Genomic DNA, 18,398 nt, shown 5'->3' with positions numbered 1-18,398 from the left:
ATTACTTTAATAACTTTATTTAGTAATATTTCTTTATTATTTTTATTCTTTGGATATTCCTTCTTCTAAGAGAAAGAAATTGGTGCGCTTTATTTTTAACATTTTATTTTTAAAATATTCTTTTTTGATTGTCTTGTTTCATGAGAAAATATTTGATTTTGTTGTAAAGTGAGAATAATATTTATCTTTATTAAAATCATGTGGTGCGGAGGCAATCATGGAAAGTTAAATGAAGCATTGTAATTAAATTTTCCCAGCCAAATAAAGTAGATACGTAGGTAGATGTTATGAGAAAAAATGAATTAATAAATGCAATAAATTTTTTTTATCATATTATTAAATATTTTATAATAATCACTATTTAATATATTTTTTAACATTATATCTGTTAGGACCCATGCGAGCTAGAAGGGAGGGTGAATAGCTCTGATTGCTTCTTGTTTTAATTTTATTCTAGTCGTTTAAATGTGTAGTAAAAACTTTGATTCAAACGTGACTCCACATGCACAACTTCTAAATTTTACTTAGTATCCACCTCCTTGAGATGACTAATCTAAGAGTCCACTTCAAACTATCTACTTTCACTATGAACTCATTCTTTTCGGATATCCTTCAAAGGCGGAGAAGCCTCTCACAAGTTTGTTCTTACAAGAACACAATAATACAACAAGAAATAAGAATACAAATAAAATTGAAAGCAAAAACACCTTTACAAATGAGATTTTACTTTGGATGATTTCTTATTATTTGAAATCGCCTCTTGTTGTTATATATGAAAATGCATCAGCACTTCGTCCTCAAACCCCCAAGAACTGATTTCTTCTCTTTCAAGCGAAATCCTACTTATACAATTGATGTTAGAGTTGATTTCCACCTATCAGTCGACTGATATCTTCTACCAATCGACTGATTTGGTCAGCGATCAAATAACGACTTTTGAACTTTCTAAAATCTGTCTGATTTTATCGATTTTTAAATATCAGTCGACTGATTTGCCAATCAGTCGAATCAATTTATTTTTATACACTTCTAAAACAACACCAGTCAATTGATTTCCTTTATCAGTCGACTGATTACCCTGATCAGTTGAATCAATTTACTTCTATTCGATTTTGAGCCAAGTCAGTCAACTCAACTGATACACATAATTAATCAAATCAATTTAAGTAAAAAGATACATCTTTGAACGAGTTTCGTTTCGCACTAAATATCGTTCTGTTCTGATATCTAAGTCAAAAGTTATGACATTCAAAAATTTACTATGTCGTTTTCGACTTCCTTTGTATGACATTCGGTTATCCTTGACCTGTCAAGACGTCTTGTTGCCTAGCATATGGTCAACCTTGACCTGTCAGGGCTTCATCGTTGCCTGACATCCGATCAACCTTGACCTGCTAGGACTTCCTCGTTGCCTAGTATCTGGTTGACCTCAACCTACTATGACTTCATTGTTGTCTAGCATTCGATTAATCTTGACCTCTCCAAATTTTAAATTACTAAGTATTTGATTAACCTTAATCCACTTGGACTTTTCTCATACCAACTTCTCTATCGAACTTTCAATCCCCAAGTGTTCGATCAACCTTGACTTACTTAGACTTTTCTCTTGCCAACTTTCCTATTAGACTTCCAATCACTAAGTGTCCGATCAACCTCAACGCATTTGGACTTTTCTATCTCGTGCCAAGTGTCTGGTCCTCCATGATCCACTTGGACTTTCCATTATCAAGTATTTGATCAACTTGGACCTACTTGATACTTAATCAATATATTGATCAAACATCAAAATCAAACTCGAGTCAAATCGAGCTTCGTCAACTTGGTCAACTTTGACTTGAGGTTGATTGCACCAATAATATCAACAATTTATATTTTCAATATGTAAAGTAGAATTCTAGATTTGATAAATAGAAGAAAATAAATATTTAATTTAATTGGTGGATAAATATCAAAAGATATAAATAAATATAAAAAGAATAAGTGGTTTGTAAATTTTAGCTAGTATCTTGCATTATTTCATCATGATGCTTCTCTAAATAACATGAATGTATCATATTATCTGACTTAATTATAGTTAGTATTAATTAGATTGATTCTAAAAAATTCAAGTCAATATAAAGGATTCTTCTAATATCACATTATAAATGGCTCATGCAAATCTTTTAAAAAAAATTTAGAGGATTTTTCTAAAATTGGATTGTAAAGATGTTTATTTGAATATATTTTTTATTTATTTTAAAGGCAAGTTCATGGATTGTAAGAGAATTAAGGTCTTCATGTGATGATTTTAAAAATTAACTTTTTATTTTTACATGCTTGTTAGGCAATCATCAATTAAAGTTTAAATATGAGCATTTGGATCTTAGATGACCTTTGTCACGACAACTATAATATTGAATATTAGAGTTTTCATTTTCCTAATGGCTTGATAGGCCGGTTTGTTAGATCTCATTTTCCTCCAGGGGCCTAATAGACGCAAGTAAAAGGGTTTCATAAAGTGTTAAATCTCTTAGGCCTCTCTAATCGAGACTAGGATAAATAATTTTAGTTATTTTTGAATTTCAAATATCAATCCATTAATGAAACGAATCAGAGTTTTCTTAAGGTCTAATTTAGTATCACAACACATACCTAAACTTTCAAATTTATTTAGATATTAAATTACGCTCATGTTTAATTATTTTAGATTGATCCACGTAATATATTATTATTTTCTAAAGTAAATTGAAATATATTTTCTACATAAAATTCGTTTTATCTTAGTGTGTGATTGATATTTTCTTCATTTGTGATGTATTAATTTTGAATATTCTATAAGTATTTTTTATTCGAATTTACTAGTTTAAATTTTATAAATCATATTTATTTAATTAGGATCATACTGTACCAATCAAAGTAATTCTCAAAAAACATTTTGATCTGGTTGACTGTCAAAATAAAGAACATTTAGTTTGACCAGGTGGTACCATATATAGGCACAGAGCTTCCTCAACTGGCCAGTTTATCCTGAACTGCAGGATCCCGCATCTCTTGGAACGTGCCGTTTTCGATCGAAAGCTCGACATGGTGGGTCAATGCACCAGCGGCTCGGGCTTCGTCTGGTGCAGGAAGAGTAGCCCGGTGCCGATCTCGGCTGCGATTCGGAATCTGTGCTGCCAGGGAATGGCCGGCGTACGTGTTCCCTCTTCGGAACCGCCTGTCCTTCAGGCTCCCGTTAGCCATGTACTCGTACACGAGGCAACCGTACTCTGGGCAAGAGCCGAGCAGGAGCACCATGCTCGGATGGCGAATTATGCAGCTCAGTATCTCCACCTCCTGCTGAAACTGAGCTTTTCCCTGGGCGGCGTCCGGCTTCAGCACCTTGACGGTCACCGGCGTGTGGTCGAGGTGGCATTTGTAGACGGGGCCGGCCGTACCTACCTTCTCCGATTTTTCGCCCCGTCCAGAAGAACTCCGTGGCGCTCTCTATCTCGTCGATGGTGTAAACTCTGTATCTCAAACCTCCGGTTGACAGAGCGCACGAGGCCTTGTTAGACTCTTTGCTTTCCTCTCTGTGTCTATCCTTTTCTGCTTCCCGTTCGGCAATGCGATTGGCTACTTCAGCCGACTCGAGTGCGGCTGTGTTCTTTGCTTGCTCCTTGGTTGCAAGAAGCGGGGAAGCATCTCCTCTTCTTTGTTGAAATTTCCAGTTGCAGAGCTGCATTGCCTGCAACAAAAAAGACATGAACAAAGAGCTAGCATTGGGCAGTTTAGTTACCTTCTGCTTCGCGGCGAGCGCTTCCTTGCGGGCTGTGCTGTACATGTTCATCGTCTGCTTGAGTTGTAATCGGAGCCTCTGGCCCTCTGCATCTCTTCGTTCTTCTTTTCTTCCTGCAGAATTCCAAAATACTCCTACTTTTCATTGATCTTGCCTACATCGTTCGTGGAGAGGGATAACACACGCACCGATGTACGAGATGAAATTTCCTCGTGTCCCGATAAGTCATAATCCAAAAACTCGGCATCAAGATCTGACATCGATCGTTTGCGGCGTGAAGAGCGGATCAATATAATGCTCGGTCTGCCACTGCCTCTGCTCGATGAGTTGTTCGAGTTAGGATTGTATAATACTATCTGGCGGCGCATTCCTCTGTTCGATTCTTGTTCTGCAGACAGCAGATTTCTAGCTTGGTGTAAAGCAGCAGGAATTTTGCATGTCTTGGTGCAGGTCTGATGGCCTTTCTCATGTAGGAAACTTTTCCTTTGGAGATGACGAATACGACAGAATCGAGTCAACTGGATAGAAGTTTAAAGTCAAACGGGGAGGTAAAAATGGCCCTCGATTCTGTAACTTTTGCTTAGCAACCGAGGGCCCTTCTCTGACTTCTCTTTTGGCTCAGTCATCAATTATGAAGAACTTAGACTGTTTAACTCTTTTAATTTGGTCACATGATTCTAGCGGACTTGAACTCTTCTGACTCATCTTTTGACCTAGCTACTCAACTCCTCATTTGATTTAGCCATCCGATTCTAACTCAAGGTCTTCGACTCCTTCAGTTTGGTCACATGATTCTAACAGAGGCTTGAACTCCTCTGACTTCTTTTTCAACTCATCTATTCGATTCTAGAAAACTCAAACACTTTGATGCTTTCAATTTAGTCACATGACTTCAGAGAACTTGAACCTCTCCGAGTCCAACACTGAGGAGCAAGGCTCCTCTTACACTTCCTCTTCTTGTTCTATTTATTTTTATTATTTTGTTAATAATTATTCTCAATCTTTTTTTTAAATGCACGTAGTGTCTGTTATTTTGCTTTAGGCTCAAGCGTGCAGGTAGGAATGGTGATAATTTTTTTTTCAGTTCAATCACTCTACCGTAGAGAGCTTGGCTCCCTCAGACTTTCAGAGGACTTGAGTCCTTCAACTACTTTAGCTTGGTCATATGATTTTAGAGAGCTCGGATCTCTCTACTCCTCATTCGATTCGGCCACCCGACTCTAGAGAGTTTAGACTTTTTGACTCCTTTAACTTTGTCACACAACTCCAGAGTGCTTGGATCCCTCCGATTTCTCTTTCGACTTAGCCACTCAATTTCAGATGACTCAAACTTTTCAATTCTTTTAGGTTAGTCACATGACTCCAAAAGGTTCAGATTCATCCGACTTGAGAGAGTTTAGACTTTTCGACTCCTTCAACTTTGTCACATGATTTTAGAGGGCTCAGACCTCTCCTCCTCTTTCGACTCAGCTATCCGATTTTAGATGATTCATATTTTTTTTGACTCTTTCAAATTGGTCACTTCAGAGGATGGACTCAGAGACTTAGGGCACAGAGGAGCCAGACTCATTCTACCCTTCCCCTTATTGTTCTATTTATTTTTATTATTTTGTTAACAATTATTCTCGATCATTCGCTCTTTCTTTTAAATGCACGGTGTTTGCTACTTTGCTTCATGGGTCAAGCGTGCAGGTAGGCATGGTGACAGTTTTTTCAGGTTAACCTCTGGATCAGACACATTCTAATTTGATTCATAATGGTCTCGGGATGTTTTTTTGGGGTAATCTTAAAGCATCTCTCTTTTAATTTGTAATAAGATGGATTTATTTTTTTTATTATTACTGTATTATGTGTCCTTGGCTAATTAAAATAGATATCTTTGTTTTGATAGAAAATTAATCAAAATATAGATGCACTGATTTAGTTATAAAAAGTCTTTGTTCCGTTGTTTAGTTATAGTGTTTATTTAGTTGTACCAAGTATCTTTACTTTAATAAAAAAAAACTTAATTATAATATTCTCAATAACTAATATTCTTTTGACGAAGTTGAGATAATACCCTGCTCTGTTGTGGTCAACTGTAACTTCTCGATTTACTTCCTCACAGATGGTCATGAGACCGACCATATGAGACTGGGATAAGATAGTGGATTTCATTTTTAATCTCCTATGTCATAATTAAGACTCCTCTTATTTTGACATAACAAGAAAGATTTATTATGTTTTATTAAACATGAGTAAAATTTAATTTTATATCCCGTAGTTGATTAATACTTAATAAATTAAATTTTATACGTTTATAAGAAGTAAAATATTATGAATTGTGAAATTAAAAAAAATATTATCTAAATTAATTAGTTCACCAATATTACTAAAAGATATCATTCCCTTGTATTTTAGAATAGTGAACTACTAATGCATATGTACACCATATGTTTTATAAGAGTGTACATCTTTTCTCATTGAATATGGTTAGCGTCAATAAAGTATTAGGAAGTTATTCGTTGATTTTGATTAAAATTCATTAATAAACTTAAATTTATCGATTCAATCTAAATTAAGATCAACATATTTTTAAAACTCTCTTAAATGTGACTAAACTCTCATATCTTAATTTTACATCCTATTTAGCCTCCTAGAGAGTTTCTAAAAAAAAATTCCTTAATCACTCTAGATTTCAATTTATCGAGCATCTAGTTACCATACCCTTTACATACTAGAAATTTAATTTATCGAGCAAGTGCAATATGTATGTCAAGTAATTTGCATGTATTTGATATAAGATATTAATAATTTTAATATAATTTATCTTAAAATTTTGACACTAAAGTATCCATCAAAATTTATTTACGATCGATAAAAAATTTGTATGGAATTGAACTAATTATCTTTAAGATTAATCAGATTATAAAAACAATAGAAATTTAATTTATTAATTTTAATATAATATAGAAAAGCAAGTTTTGATTCAAAAATTAATTTGAATAAAAAATCAATATATATACATGTACATTTAAAATGCCCTCCGCTCCAATATTTATTATGTTTAAAAAATAACTCTAACATTTGAAACATGTTAAAACATCGTCAAAATACCTTTTACTAATCTTATCCTTTTCAAATTACCATCTAAATTACTCTTTTTATTGATGGAAAAATGGATGGGAGTATTATCGCAACAAAATAAAAAAGAAATAAAAGCCTTACCACTGTTTTCTTGGAAATAAAAATAAACAATTATGATTTTTTTTTCACTATTTGCTCTGTGAAATTATTTATTCTTTATTTATCTCTTACCAATTCATTTATTTATTTTGATTCTTTTCCTTCCTCCGGAGGTGTGACAAAAGCATTAAGGTATATTTTTGACATCAACCAAAATTTTGATTGGCATTATAAAAAGAATAATAAAAGGCGAGGGGAGATATTTTAAAAAACACCCTATTTGTATTATAATCACTTTATTCTCCTAGTACCGGTATAAAGATCCTATTTTTGAAGCCTCCGCGCTTGAGTATTAAATTTGGAAATATTCGCTGCGGCATGAGCATCTCGTTCGGCATGAGTATTCAATGTGGAAGCATTAAACGGAAACAGTCGTCCTAGACTTCTAGTAAACGGATAAGTCGGTTCCAATTATTAAACAAAATCACACAAAAAAAAAAAACAATAAAGGAAAAGAAAGAGAGAAACAAACGACTTATTCTTTCTTCGTTTACTGGTCGTCGCCGCGTCCTTCTCCAGCCTCCCAAAAGCGACGGTGAAAAGGTGCTCGTTTCCTCGCCGCTGCTCCTCTTCTGCCCCAGTATTCGCCTTCTCCCTCGAGAGCTTGGCCTCGGATTCGGTCTAAGCTTCTCCCCGGAGAAAACCCTCCCAATCGAGGTGAGTCTCGCCGTGCTTCGCTCCAGATCGGTTGGTTTTCGAGGCTTGTGGAATTCTCGGATCGTTTCTCCGTTTAATGCTTTTTTTTGTTGATTTTGTTCTCTTTTCTGTGGATTTCTCGGAGAAGTGGGGACGGGATATGGTGATTTTTGTCAGTAGTCGGCTAAGTTTAGATGAGTAATTCTTTAAGGAGTGGAAGTTTATGTTAATTTTGATTATCTTCAAGGATTTTACTAAATTAACTTGGAAATTTTGGGCATAAGAGGAAGCGAAGACCATCGTCTAACCTGGACCTTTTTGATTTTAGGTCCCTGCGTCGAAGCTCGAATGAGGAGGACCTAGTAAAGATTGGGCATTTGCTTACTAGAGCAAGTTTGTGGAGTGGAAATGCTGGAAGGTAGCAAATTTCCTGGAATTATGGCAAGTGTCGGTGGGCTCGACACTCGGAGCACCTTCTATGATATGGCTTACTACCGGCCGCTCGAAGAGGGATCCAATATGTCTATTGACAGTATTAACAGCATGCAAACTAGCATTAATGGTGGATCTATGGCCGTCTCAAGGGAAGTCAGTAGCATTGGGTCGACTGACTCGCGTACTGGCATCCTCAACCATCCAGGTCTCCGCCAGATTGCCACTCCAAATTACTCAGTCGACCACAGTGTAATGCGGCCTGGCAAGGTTAATCCAGGCTTGACCGGTGATGCATTAGCCCGTGCCCTCATGGACATGAAGCACCCCACGGAGACACTACAAGGTTATGAAGAATGGACCATTGATCTTAATAAGCTAAATATGGGTCTTCCGTTTGCTCAGGGAGCTTTTGGTAAACTATATAGGGGAACTTACAATGGAGAAGAGGTTGCTGTTAAGCTGCTAGAGAGGCCAGATGATGACCCAGAGAGGGCACAGTTGATGGAACAACAGTTTGTGCAGGAAGTAATAATGTTGGCTAATTTGAAGCACCCTAATATTGTTAGATTGATTGGGGCATGTAGGAAGCCTGTTGTGTGGTGCATTGTTACTGAGTATGCTAAGGGTGGTTCTGTTAGGCAGTTCTTAACGAAGAGGCAGAACAGATCAGTGCCACTCAAGCTTGCAGTTCGACAAGCTCTTGATGTTGCAAGGGGGATGGCTTATGTGCATGGGCTAGGTTTTATTCACAGGGATCTCAAATCAGACAACCTTCTTATATTCACTGATAAATCCATAAAGATTGCAGATTTTGGAGTGGCCCGTATTGAGGTCAAGCCTGAAGGGATGACACCTGAGACTGGAACATATCGTTGGATGGCTCCGTAAGTCAACAACTTTCCTATGAGAACATTTGTGATTCTTTTATTGTCTGCTTTTTACTACTTCTGCTTGACCTTCTACTTAGCTTTTGAGACTATTCAATCAAACTTTCTCAATATACCTTGTTTTAAATCTGACTGCTAATTGACTCAGTTGGAGATATCATGCACATGGACAAATTTACCAATAATGTTCATAATTAAAGGAGTTAAATTGGTTAGAGTTTATTGCAGAAAAAGAGAAATTACTAATAGTTCCAGATAAATTTTGTATCCTTGCCTTAATGCTGCCCAATTGTTGAAATAGATTTATGTAAAACACTCAAGTAGTTCAGACTTTATGGCTTGTTTTTGAAGTCTTGTGGTTCTTGCATTTGTTTCTAAGCTATATGTTTGTACTTTGTCTGTTGACTCTCTATAGACCATCATTGATGGGCGAACTAACACGCGCACACACACACACACACCACCCGTGACAGTTGTTAAACATGCACATGTATCCCTGTCTAGGAAGGAGAATCTAGAGGATCAAGGCTTAAGATCTTTAGCAAGTGGTAGCTTTTAGTAGTTAGATCTTTGCTGTGTATAGAGAATAATATGACAAATTGCAATCTTATTCACTACTATGTGAAAACCTAGCAATAACTAAGTCCATTGGCAAAGCATCATATCTCGATTCATGGAAAATTTGAATAATTACGATTTCTATATATAAGTGTAGGAAAAATAAAATGATGCATGTATCCCTATCTAGGCAGATGGAATCTAGAGGATCAAATCTGAAGATCTTCAGCAAGCGATAGTTTTAGTAATTAATAATAGATCTTGGTTTTGTTGTATAGAATAATATGACAAATTACAATCTTATTTGCTACTGCATAAAGGTAACCTGTATTAGCAAAGCCAGTTGGCATGACATCTTGTCTTGACTCATTGGAAATTTAAACAACTGACTGTTATACTTAACATACCAGTGATTCATACATAAACTTGAACAAGGAGTTGAAGACAATGGAAGACATTGTGTCTTGATTTGTTGAAAATTTAAATAATTATGATTACATAAAACAATAGAGTTTCATACAAAAATTTGAACAAGGAGATGAAGACACCAGAAGTATTGGGCAAGGTTTATAAACTTGAATTTGACAAGATTATGAGTCATATGATTGTTATCTCCAGAGTTCAAACAAGATTATGAGTCCTGATATTAGATTGGTATCATGTTGGACATATGAGAAACTAGAAACTATTGTTTGAAATTTCATATTGTGTTCGGTGCATTAGTCGAAAGGTTGCTCTTGATAAATTATCAAAACATAATGGTGATCTACATGGATAACCTTTTGTATGTCGCATGTGCTGATTGTGTCAATCAGTAGCATGTTGTGCTGCCACTCAGCATACTTTTGCATGCTATGACATGTATTAAAGTGAATTCTGTTTGTTATTTCTTTTCATAACTACTTCTATAAAATTTTTATTCAATTTTCTAATTCCTATGGCTTTATTTTTATATGTAAATAAGTGATTATAGGAATAAAATATATGAATTTATCTCGACAACATTGAAATAAAAAATTAATAAAATTATTTTAAATTCAATTAATCTTATTAAAAGTAGAAAATCTAAGTGAAAGACGATTAAATGTGTAAAAATCATTGGAATTCATCTTATCATGTTTAATGCATGGCGAAACAAGTAGCGCATTACGATTAGTCATCAATTAGCTATAATACCAGAATGTAATTCAATTATCTAATTAAAAAAATAAATGAAAGAGCAAGACACATGTAACTTAATCTCTGCATGCTTTGAGCATGCCAAAGCACATCAAATGTCAACACAACACATTGTTAAAAATAGTACTAGTTTAGACAATGTCCAAATTTCTACATCAAATGACGCTATAAATCTTTCTCCTATGTATGTGCTGCCTTCTCTTCTTCTTGTTGTTGTTCTTCATATTCTTCCTCTCTCCACCACTTTGTCATTGACACCACTTGTCAACTCCAACATAATATCAAAATTGTATTATTCCAATCAAATAGAGAAACTTGTCACTACTCACGATTTCAAAGCTCACTCAAAGCACAAAATTGGTTCTGGTCAATGAGCATGAACGATAGTCAAGAGTTTTATAAGGACTTCTCAACTTCTTGATTTCTTCTTTGTTGAAATCCTCAACTTCTCCCATATTTTCTTAACATTGTTAGACAATTGGAGAGACAAGAGGAGGATTAATTGAATCAAAACAGAAATTTTTGACATGATTGCAAACAGAAAGAAGAATTTTGACAATGAAGGTTTGAAGGAGAAATCAGATCTCATGAGCATGAGTGTGAGGCTTTGATACCAAAATAGAAAAACCATTTTGTTTTATTCACTCAATTCATGTACAAGGGTTGACCCATATCCCATGGTCATGTACGCATAAAGTAAGGAAATAAATACATAAGAAAGTGTTATATAAAAAAAATAAAGGAACATTGAATGATGGGGGAAAGAATTAAAAATGATTCCCTATATGTATAACTTTCTATGATTAGTAGGGATATTTCAAAGAATCTTCTAGGAGCTATACTAAATATTATTTTTAGAGATATAGCAGGAAAATTTTCCAACATTTTGACAAAAATTTTATGATAATTAAAATTTCTTTGCACATTTGTTCTAATCTTTGTCTTTCATGAGACAACAAAATATATTTAGATTGATTGCCACTTTGTCAAAAATAAATAGTAATAAAGGAGATACTCTTTTGTTAGTTCTAATGATTAGTTAATGAATTTGTTCACAATTATATTTGAAACCAGTTACGGGTTTTATTATGTTTCAAAACCAACTTGGGAGTGTGGTTTTTTGATATTTCAAAACCAACTTAGGAGGTGTGGTTTTTGTGGACTAAATCATAAATAAAATAGGGCTAAAATGTAAATTTATCAACTTGAGGGGTGTAAATGTGGGAGGACAATAATGGTAATATGTATTGAGATATAAAATACTAAGGAAAAATAAACTTAAATTTTCCCCCATTAAACTTTTCAATGCGGAAGTTCCGTGCACCGGACTTTTTTTTTTTTTACTTTTTAATGCAGAAGGGGAGCCTTGATGCAATGATAAAATTGTTGCCATGTGACTTTGTGGTGACAGATTTAAGTTTCGGAAACAATTTCTTGCAATGCAAAATAAGATTGTGTATAATAGATCTAATGTGGTCCGACCCTTCCTCGAGATCCCATATTGGCGGGAGCTTTGTGCACCAAGCTATCATTTTTAAAACTTTTCAATGCAGACTAGTATTTAGTACGATTCTGACATTGACTTGTGAATTTTGTTTCCTTTAGGTAGTTCATGTGTCTCATCGGTGGTAAGTTTATGCCATATTTTGGGGAAATTGCCCCTAGCAAGGTTACTACTGTTGAAAAATTCCCCAACCAGACCCTCATCTTTGAAATGGCCTAGTAGCTCTTCTTGGTGGTCTTCTTTCCCAACATATATATCTCAATTTTTTGGCAAAAAAATTTAGTCATTTAGATTGGTAAAAAATACTTCATGTTATGTTTTTAAAAAAAAAAATTATGATTAATTTTATTTTTATTAATAAATATTTTGGATTAAAAGAGCCCTAGTTTGTTAGTCTACTTCTCTTTACCAATCTCCTTATTAGGATAAATTTTATCCCTTACATAATATGTGTGTGTGTATTTTCAAAATTCAAGTTTAACCATCATGTACTGACTGGCTATCTTTGTTATACATTTTCTAAAGTTGAGCATTATTGTAAAAAATGACTACGAAATTTAATGGGGGATTCTTTGGATCTGAAATTGCATCTTTTGTCATGTTTTTTTATCAGTCTGACTTATTTTATAAATTTAGATTACATAAATCATGGTTTTTAAAATAGCCCTTGGTTTTTCTTCCAGAAACTTTCATAAAGAGCATGGTTGTCTATTCCCTCTCTCTCCTTTACTTTTATAATGACATTTACTGGTGCACTTTCTATGCTCTCTTTGGCTTTGTGATGAGATCCCTGCATAAATATCTTGTATAGCAAGAATCCAGTATGCTGAGACTTCAGGAGTTACATCAGGACATCATTGCACTTTTGTCAAAACTACCCATGCTTTTCATATGCATGTTTATACACACTTTTATATGGTAATCACACATGTATGCAATTTCTTGTGAATGTGGATTGACACAACTATTTCTCATTCATTATATTTAGTAAAGAAAAACCATTCTACTTTAGAATGCCTAATAATATAGTAAACATGAATTGGTGTTATGGTCCTATTGATCAATGCTTGTTATTATATTTGTACTTATGCAAAACTGCATATGTCCACAAATGTGTACATGTATGAATTACAGCACATCACTGGGTATTGAATATATCATTGAAGTTAACTGTCAAATGAGTTTCCCCTACAATTTGTCTGAAATGATTTTGCCATTAGTTTTTCAGCAACTAGATACAAATTTAACACAAGCTAATAAACCTTGATATGATGGCTGTAAGTGATCAGTTAAGAATTTGCCTTTCAGCCTTCTACCATTTTAGGAGTTCCAATAAAGTTTCCTTCAAGATTGGACTCCAATCCTTCATTGTTTGACATTAAAATAAATAATAATATACAATTACTTTTCTCTTGTTATGGGACCAAGATTTGTAGGAATATTAAAGATCTTTGATTACAATTATATGCCTTAAATAGTCAGAATCTCTGTGTTCTCTGCCTCCGTTAATGAATGCTCAATACTTTTTTTTTGAAGTATCAATACACCACCCATGTCTTTGAAAAGAACTTATGTGTGTTGGCAGCTGCAAGTGACAAAATGCATACTATATAAGTTCTGTTTACAAGAATAAATGTCTTTTAAAAGCTTACAAAAAAGTGGAATAGCAACCAACAATCAATAACTGTTTGGCTAATGGTGAGTTAGATCTGTAATATTTTCTGTCAATATGCAGGGTTTTAAATGCGTATAATGACTTTGTTGGGGTAACCTTTTCACTCCCGTTGGGTATAGTTTCACATCCAATATGGTCTTGAGAACACCTCATGGTCAAGACCCAACAGTAGCAAATTATCAAGAAGAAAATATTACCTTTTTATGCAAAACAGTTGTTTGGACCTTTTGGGCTATTGGGAGAATCAGTAGTTCTCTATGATTTTTTTCTTATTATGTATTATATTGTTCTTTATTTCAAATGGTGGACATTTGTTTAAGATATAATATTTTTAAATTCTACCAGGAGAGTTTTTAGTTTTAGCAGTTGGCGTTGATGCTAACTAGCTTCATTATAGTCTCATTTATGTATTAACATTATTGACATATATGTGTTATGCATTTGATAATAGGTAGTTTCGATGGTTATTGATATTTATAATTGAGTGACAAGAATTTTTAAGTTTGTTTCTTTTAACATGGTACTATGTGTTGGTGCAATTGTACCTCAAGTCGTGTTTGACCAAGGTGTTTTGATTTATTTAACAAAAGATTTGAATTAGGGTATGACTGGTGCATAAAGTTTGTAGTGACTTAGTTGGATGCACACAAAGCTAACAAAACTTGTAAATTGGCAAGGTTGAGCCACGGTTGATAACTCGATGTGGGCAAGATGGCTTGATTCAACAACTTTGATAACAACTGCTAGAGGTGGACTATACAGGGACCTAGTGTAGGATGACATGTGGAGCGAGTTGAGGGCTTAGTGCATCCAAGGGGCTAATGACCTAATGGGAGTACTCTTAGACAATATAAAGTTGCGACAACTTGAAAGCATCTTTGTATGTGAGATTTGAGAGATTATGAGAGAATTTTTAATCTTAGATGTTTAGATAGATTCTTACCTAGGCGTGAACTCGACTAAAAAATACATTAGGCTGCAATTGATGATTTAGTGGATTATGTTGCCACAATCATGCCCTTGTGGTCGAGATTGATGATGGTTTCGATGCTTTAGACAAAAAGTTTAAGTTAAGATCATCTTGAATCTAATGTTTGTATTAGTCGTGTAGGACTTGATGTTGATACAAGAGGTTTGGCATGACCAGGATGTGGTGACTCGACGACTCAAGTTCCATGAAGAATGGAGAAGGATGACGTAGACATCCGAGGGTCGTGGATGAACAACATTGAAGCGATGATACACCAAGGAGGAATGAGAAGACTCCGTGTGAGACAAGAGTGAGAGAACCTTTCGCATGGGCGAGGGTAGACTCACATACAAGACAAACTTAGCCTTAGAATATGTCGTAGTCAAATATTAGTCGACTCATACATTGTATTATCAGCCGATTGAACCATAGGAATCGCTGTTGATTTAGCTCGAGACCAAACAAAAATATTAGAATATTTCTATTCGGCCAGCAGTTGACTACCCACTCGATTGTTGGACATTTGTTGACTGGTGATCCCAATGGTAACATTAACCTTACCTTTCAAAGGTTGACTTGACATGATGTTAAATCAAATCAATAGTCGATTAATAGTCAACATCTGTTGAACGGTGTGACTACTAAGTGAAAGTTGGTTGACTTACCATTAGTTGATTGATGCTACGAGGTTGTTTCGAGGGTAGAGTCAAAGCTGGAGCTGAAGGCTATAAATATGGGTGCTTGGTAGCTTGGAGAAGATACAAGACTGAATGTTTGTGTATTTGTTCTAGAGCTGAGTTTGAGTGTTTTCTCATTGTGCTTCTCATCTTCTTATACTTAATTCTCGTCTATTTTAAAAAGAGTGATTGTAAGAGGTTTCTCGACCTCTAGTTCAATACCGTGAAGGAGAAAATTAGTGGAATTTGTGAGTGATCCACTTGAATGATTGTTGACCGTGGAGTAGGAATTGGAAGTTTCATGCACCGGACTGTTCCTTTTTGTTACTATTGTATTTATTATTATTCGATACTATGTATAATATACAATATAAATTACAAATAATATAAATTTATTATAACATAATTATTATTTTTAATAGTTAGTAATTGATTGGTAGTTAATTACTTTATCGATATAACTAATTAAGTATTTAATAATTAATAATTATTAGTTAATAAAATTAAATAAATAAATTTTTAGATCATCAATCTCTTGAATGATTAATCAAATGACTATTTTAAATCTTCTTAAAACCATATCGTGTCAATGATCACAATAATAATAATAATAAATATTAATGATTAATCATATGACTATTTTAAGACTTCTCTAAATCATATCCTGTTATTGATCACAATAATAATAAAAACTTCTTCAAACCATATCCTTTTAATGATCATAGTAATATAACATATTTATTAATGTTCATCACTATTTCAAGACTTCTCCAAATCATATCCTGTTAATGATCACAATAATAAAAAAATTTTTTTTTAAATTTTAACCGAGTGAGATTTGAATCTAAAACCTCATATATAGAAGCCTTGCTTTCTACCAACTAAGTTAGTCTCACTATTGCTCAAGTACACAATTTTTTAACTTAATTAGACTTTAACCTTGTCTAGTATCTCAATAAACTAGGACTTTGTGCCAAGAGACTCCTTGTTTTTATGACTTCATCTATTGTTGAATTTTATTGTTAAGACTTCCACTTGCCCAAACTGACTAACATGACTTCTATTTGCCCAGCCTCACTACTAGGATTTCCACTTGCCTAGCTTTCTTACCAGGACTTCACTTTTGTAGAGTTTACTCTTCTAGTACTTTCTCACTTGCCTAGAATTCACTACTCTAAGACTTCATACTTTGTCTAATGTTCACTCCTCAGAACTTCCACACCCATTTAGAGTTCTCCTCCAAGACTTCCTCACCAGTTTAATCTTAGGTTTAGGTCAATCTTGATCTTTCAAGACTTCTTGTCAACTAAGTGTTCGCTCAATCTTGATCCACTTGGACTTCTACAATCATTTGACTTATTCAACTATATTGCTCAAATATCGAAATCCTAGGTCAACCTTGACTAGGAGTGATTGTGCCAATAGTTTTCATATTTATTATACTAACCTTAACATGTGTTGGATCATAACTATTCAAGTGTAATTGAGGGTACTTGGCTTATATAAAAACTAGGGAGTCTCTTTTCCATTTTAACCACCGATCTTTTTGCTATTAATAACATCTTCATCGTCTTTGTAATTGATCCAATATATTTAAAAGCTGGTTTTATTTGCCATCCTTCCTACGTAACTATTCCTTCACCTTTTTCCATTTTCATCTTTTGGTTTAGTTTATTTCCTTCTCTGATTGTCCAGTGTGTCTAATACTTGTTATGTATGAGCTTATTTTGGAACTTTTATGATAACATTTATTTTGATGGGTTGATTAATCAGGTATCTTGATTACAATACATGGTATGATTCATATTGTTTTATCCATTATCCATTTATTTGATTCCTAATATCAAACCTTCACTAGATATATAAAAGTCTTCAATTTATATATAGTTATAGCTGCTGATGAAGCCCTAAATTGAACTCATTCGTTTACATAAGCCTCCAGCAACTAAGCATTAGACTTTATCATCTTATTGCTCACTGCACCCTTTTGATGTGTGCGTATATCAGTGAATTTCAGATTAGGTTTGATACCTTCTCTTTATTGACCGTCGTATTCAGTTAAAGGTTTTTGGAGAGCAGAAGTATCAACTGAAAGCGAATTTCATCTATATATCACATGTTTTACTTTTAAGTTATTAATCTCCATTTGCATTTAGTTAGTCTGAGCTCATCATTCAACAATGCAGAGAAATGATCCAACACAGACCCTACGATCAGAAAGTTGATGTTTACAGCTTTGGCATCGTGCTATGGGAGCTCATAACCGGCATGCTTCCCTTTCAGAACATGACAGCTGTGCAGGCAGCCTTCGCCGTCGTAAACAAAGGTGTCCGTCCCATCATACCCCACGATTGCCTTCCAGCCCTTGGTGAGATAATGACACGCTGCTGGGATGCAAACCCTGATGTGCGTCCCCCTTTCACGGACGTAGTGAGAATGCTGGAGAGTGCAGAGATGGATATAGTAAGCACTGTCCGTAAAGCTCGTTTTAGGTGGTCTGTCCGAGCCAATGACCAGAGACTGAAATCAGAAACCTGTCTATGAAAGCTGTGAAAGAAACCAAAAAAGGGCGCTGCGCTCATCGTGTTCATCATGTTACTGAACTGGTTGAAGTAGAAAACGTTCTGTATGTGGAATTTAGTCCTTACCTTCGCAAGGAAAGATTCTTATTTAGATAATTGTGCTTTTTGTTGGCAGCTTTGTTGTATTAAATTGCATAGCCTCTCTATGAAATTAAAGTCTTCTTTTCTTTACTCAGATACTGCTGTGGTTTTTGTTGGAATGGCTTTAGATGATTGCCAGCTTCATGCCTAAACTTCTATAATAGTTAAGCTGGTACAGTTTCAGTGCACAAAGATCCGTAGAGCAGCAAGAACAAGTGGCCATATTATCAAA

General features: G+C 34.6%; 2 pseudogenes; one reads left to right on the top strand and one right to left on the bottom strand.

The window, feature by feature from the left end:
- Positions 1-3,071: 3,071 nt before the first annotated feature.
- On the bottom strand, positions 3,072-3,808 carry LOC141823725 (U-box domain-containing protein 34-like; annotated as a pseudogene).
- A 3,673-nt stretch (positions 3,809-7,481) lies between these two features.
- On the top strand, positions 7,482-18,260 carry LOC141824053 (serine/threonine-protein kinase STY13-like; annotated as a pseudogene).
- The last annotated feature ends 138 nt before the right edge of the window (positions 18,261-18,398 follow it).

This window comes from Curcuma longa, chromosome 3, assembly GCF_044706935.1.
Source record: "Curcuma longa cultivar G26 ecotype Majalengka, Jawa Barat chromosome 3, ITB_CL_G26_1.1, whole genome shotgun sequence".
Taxonomy (NCBI): domain Eukaryota; kingdom Viridiplantae; phylum Streptophyta; class Magnoliopsida; order Zingiberales; family Zingiberaceae; genus Curcuma; species Curcuma longa.
This window is presented reverse-complemented; position numbering and strand designations above follow the sequence as displayed.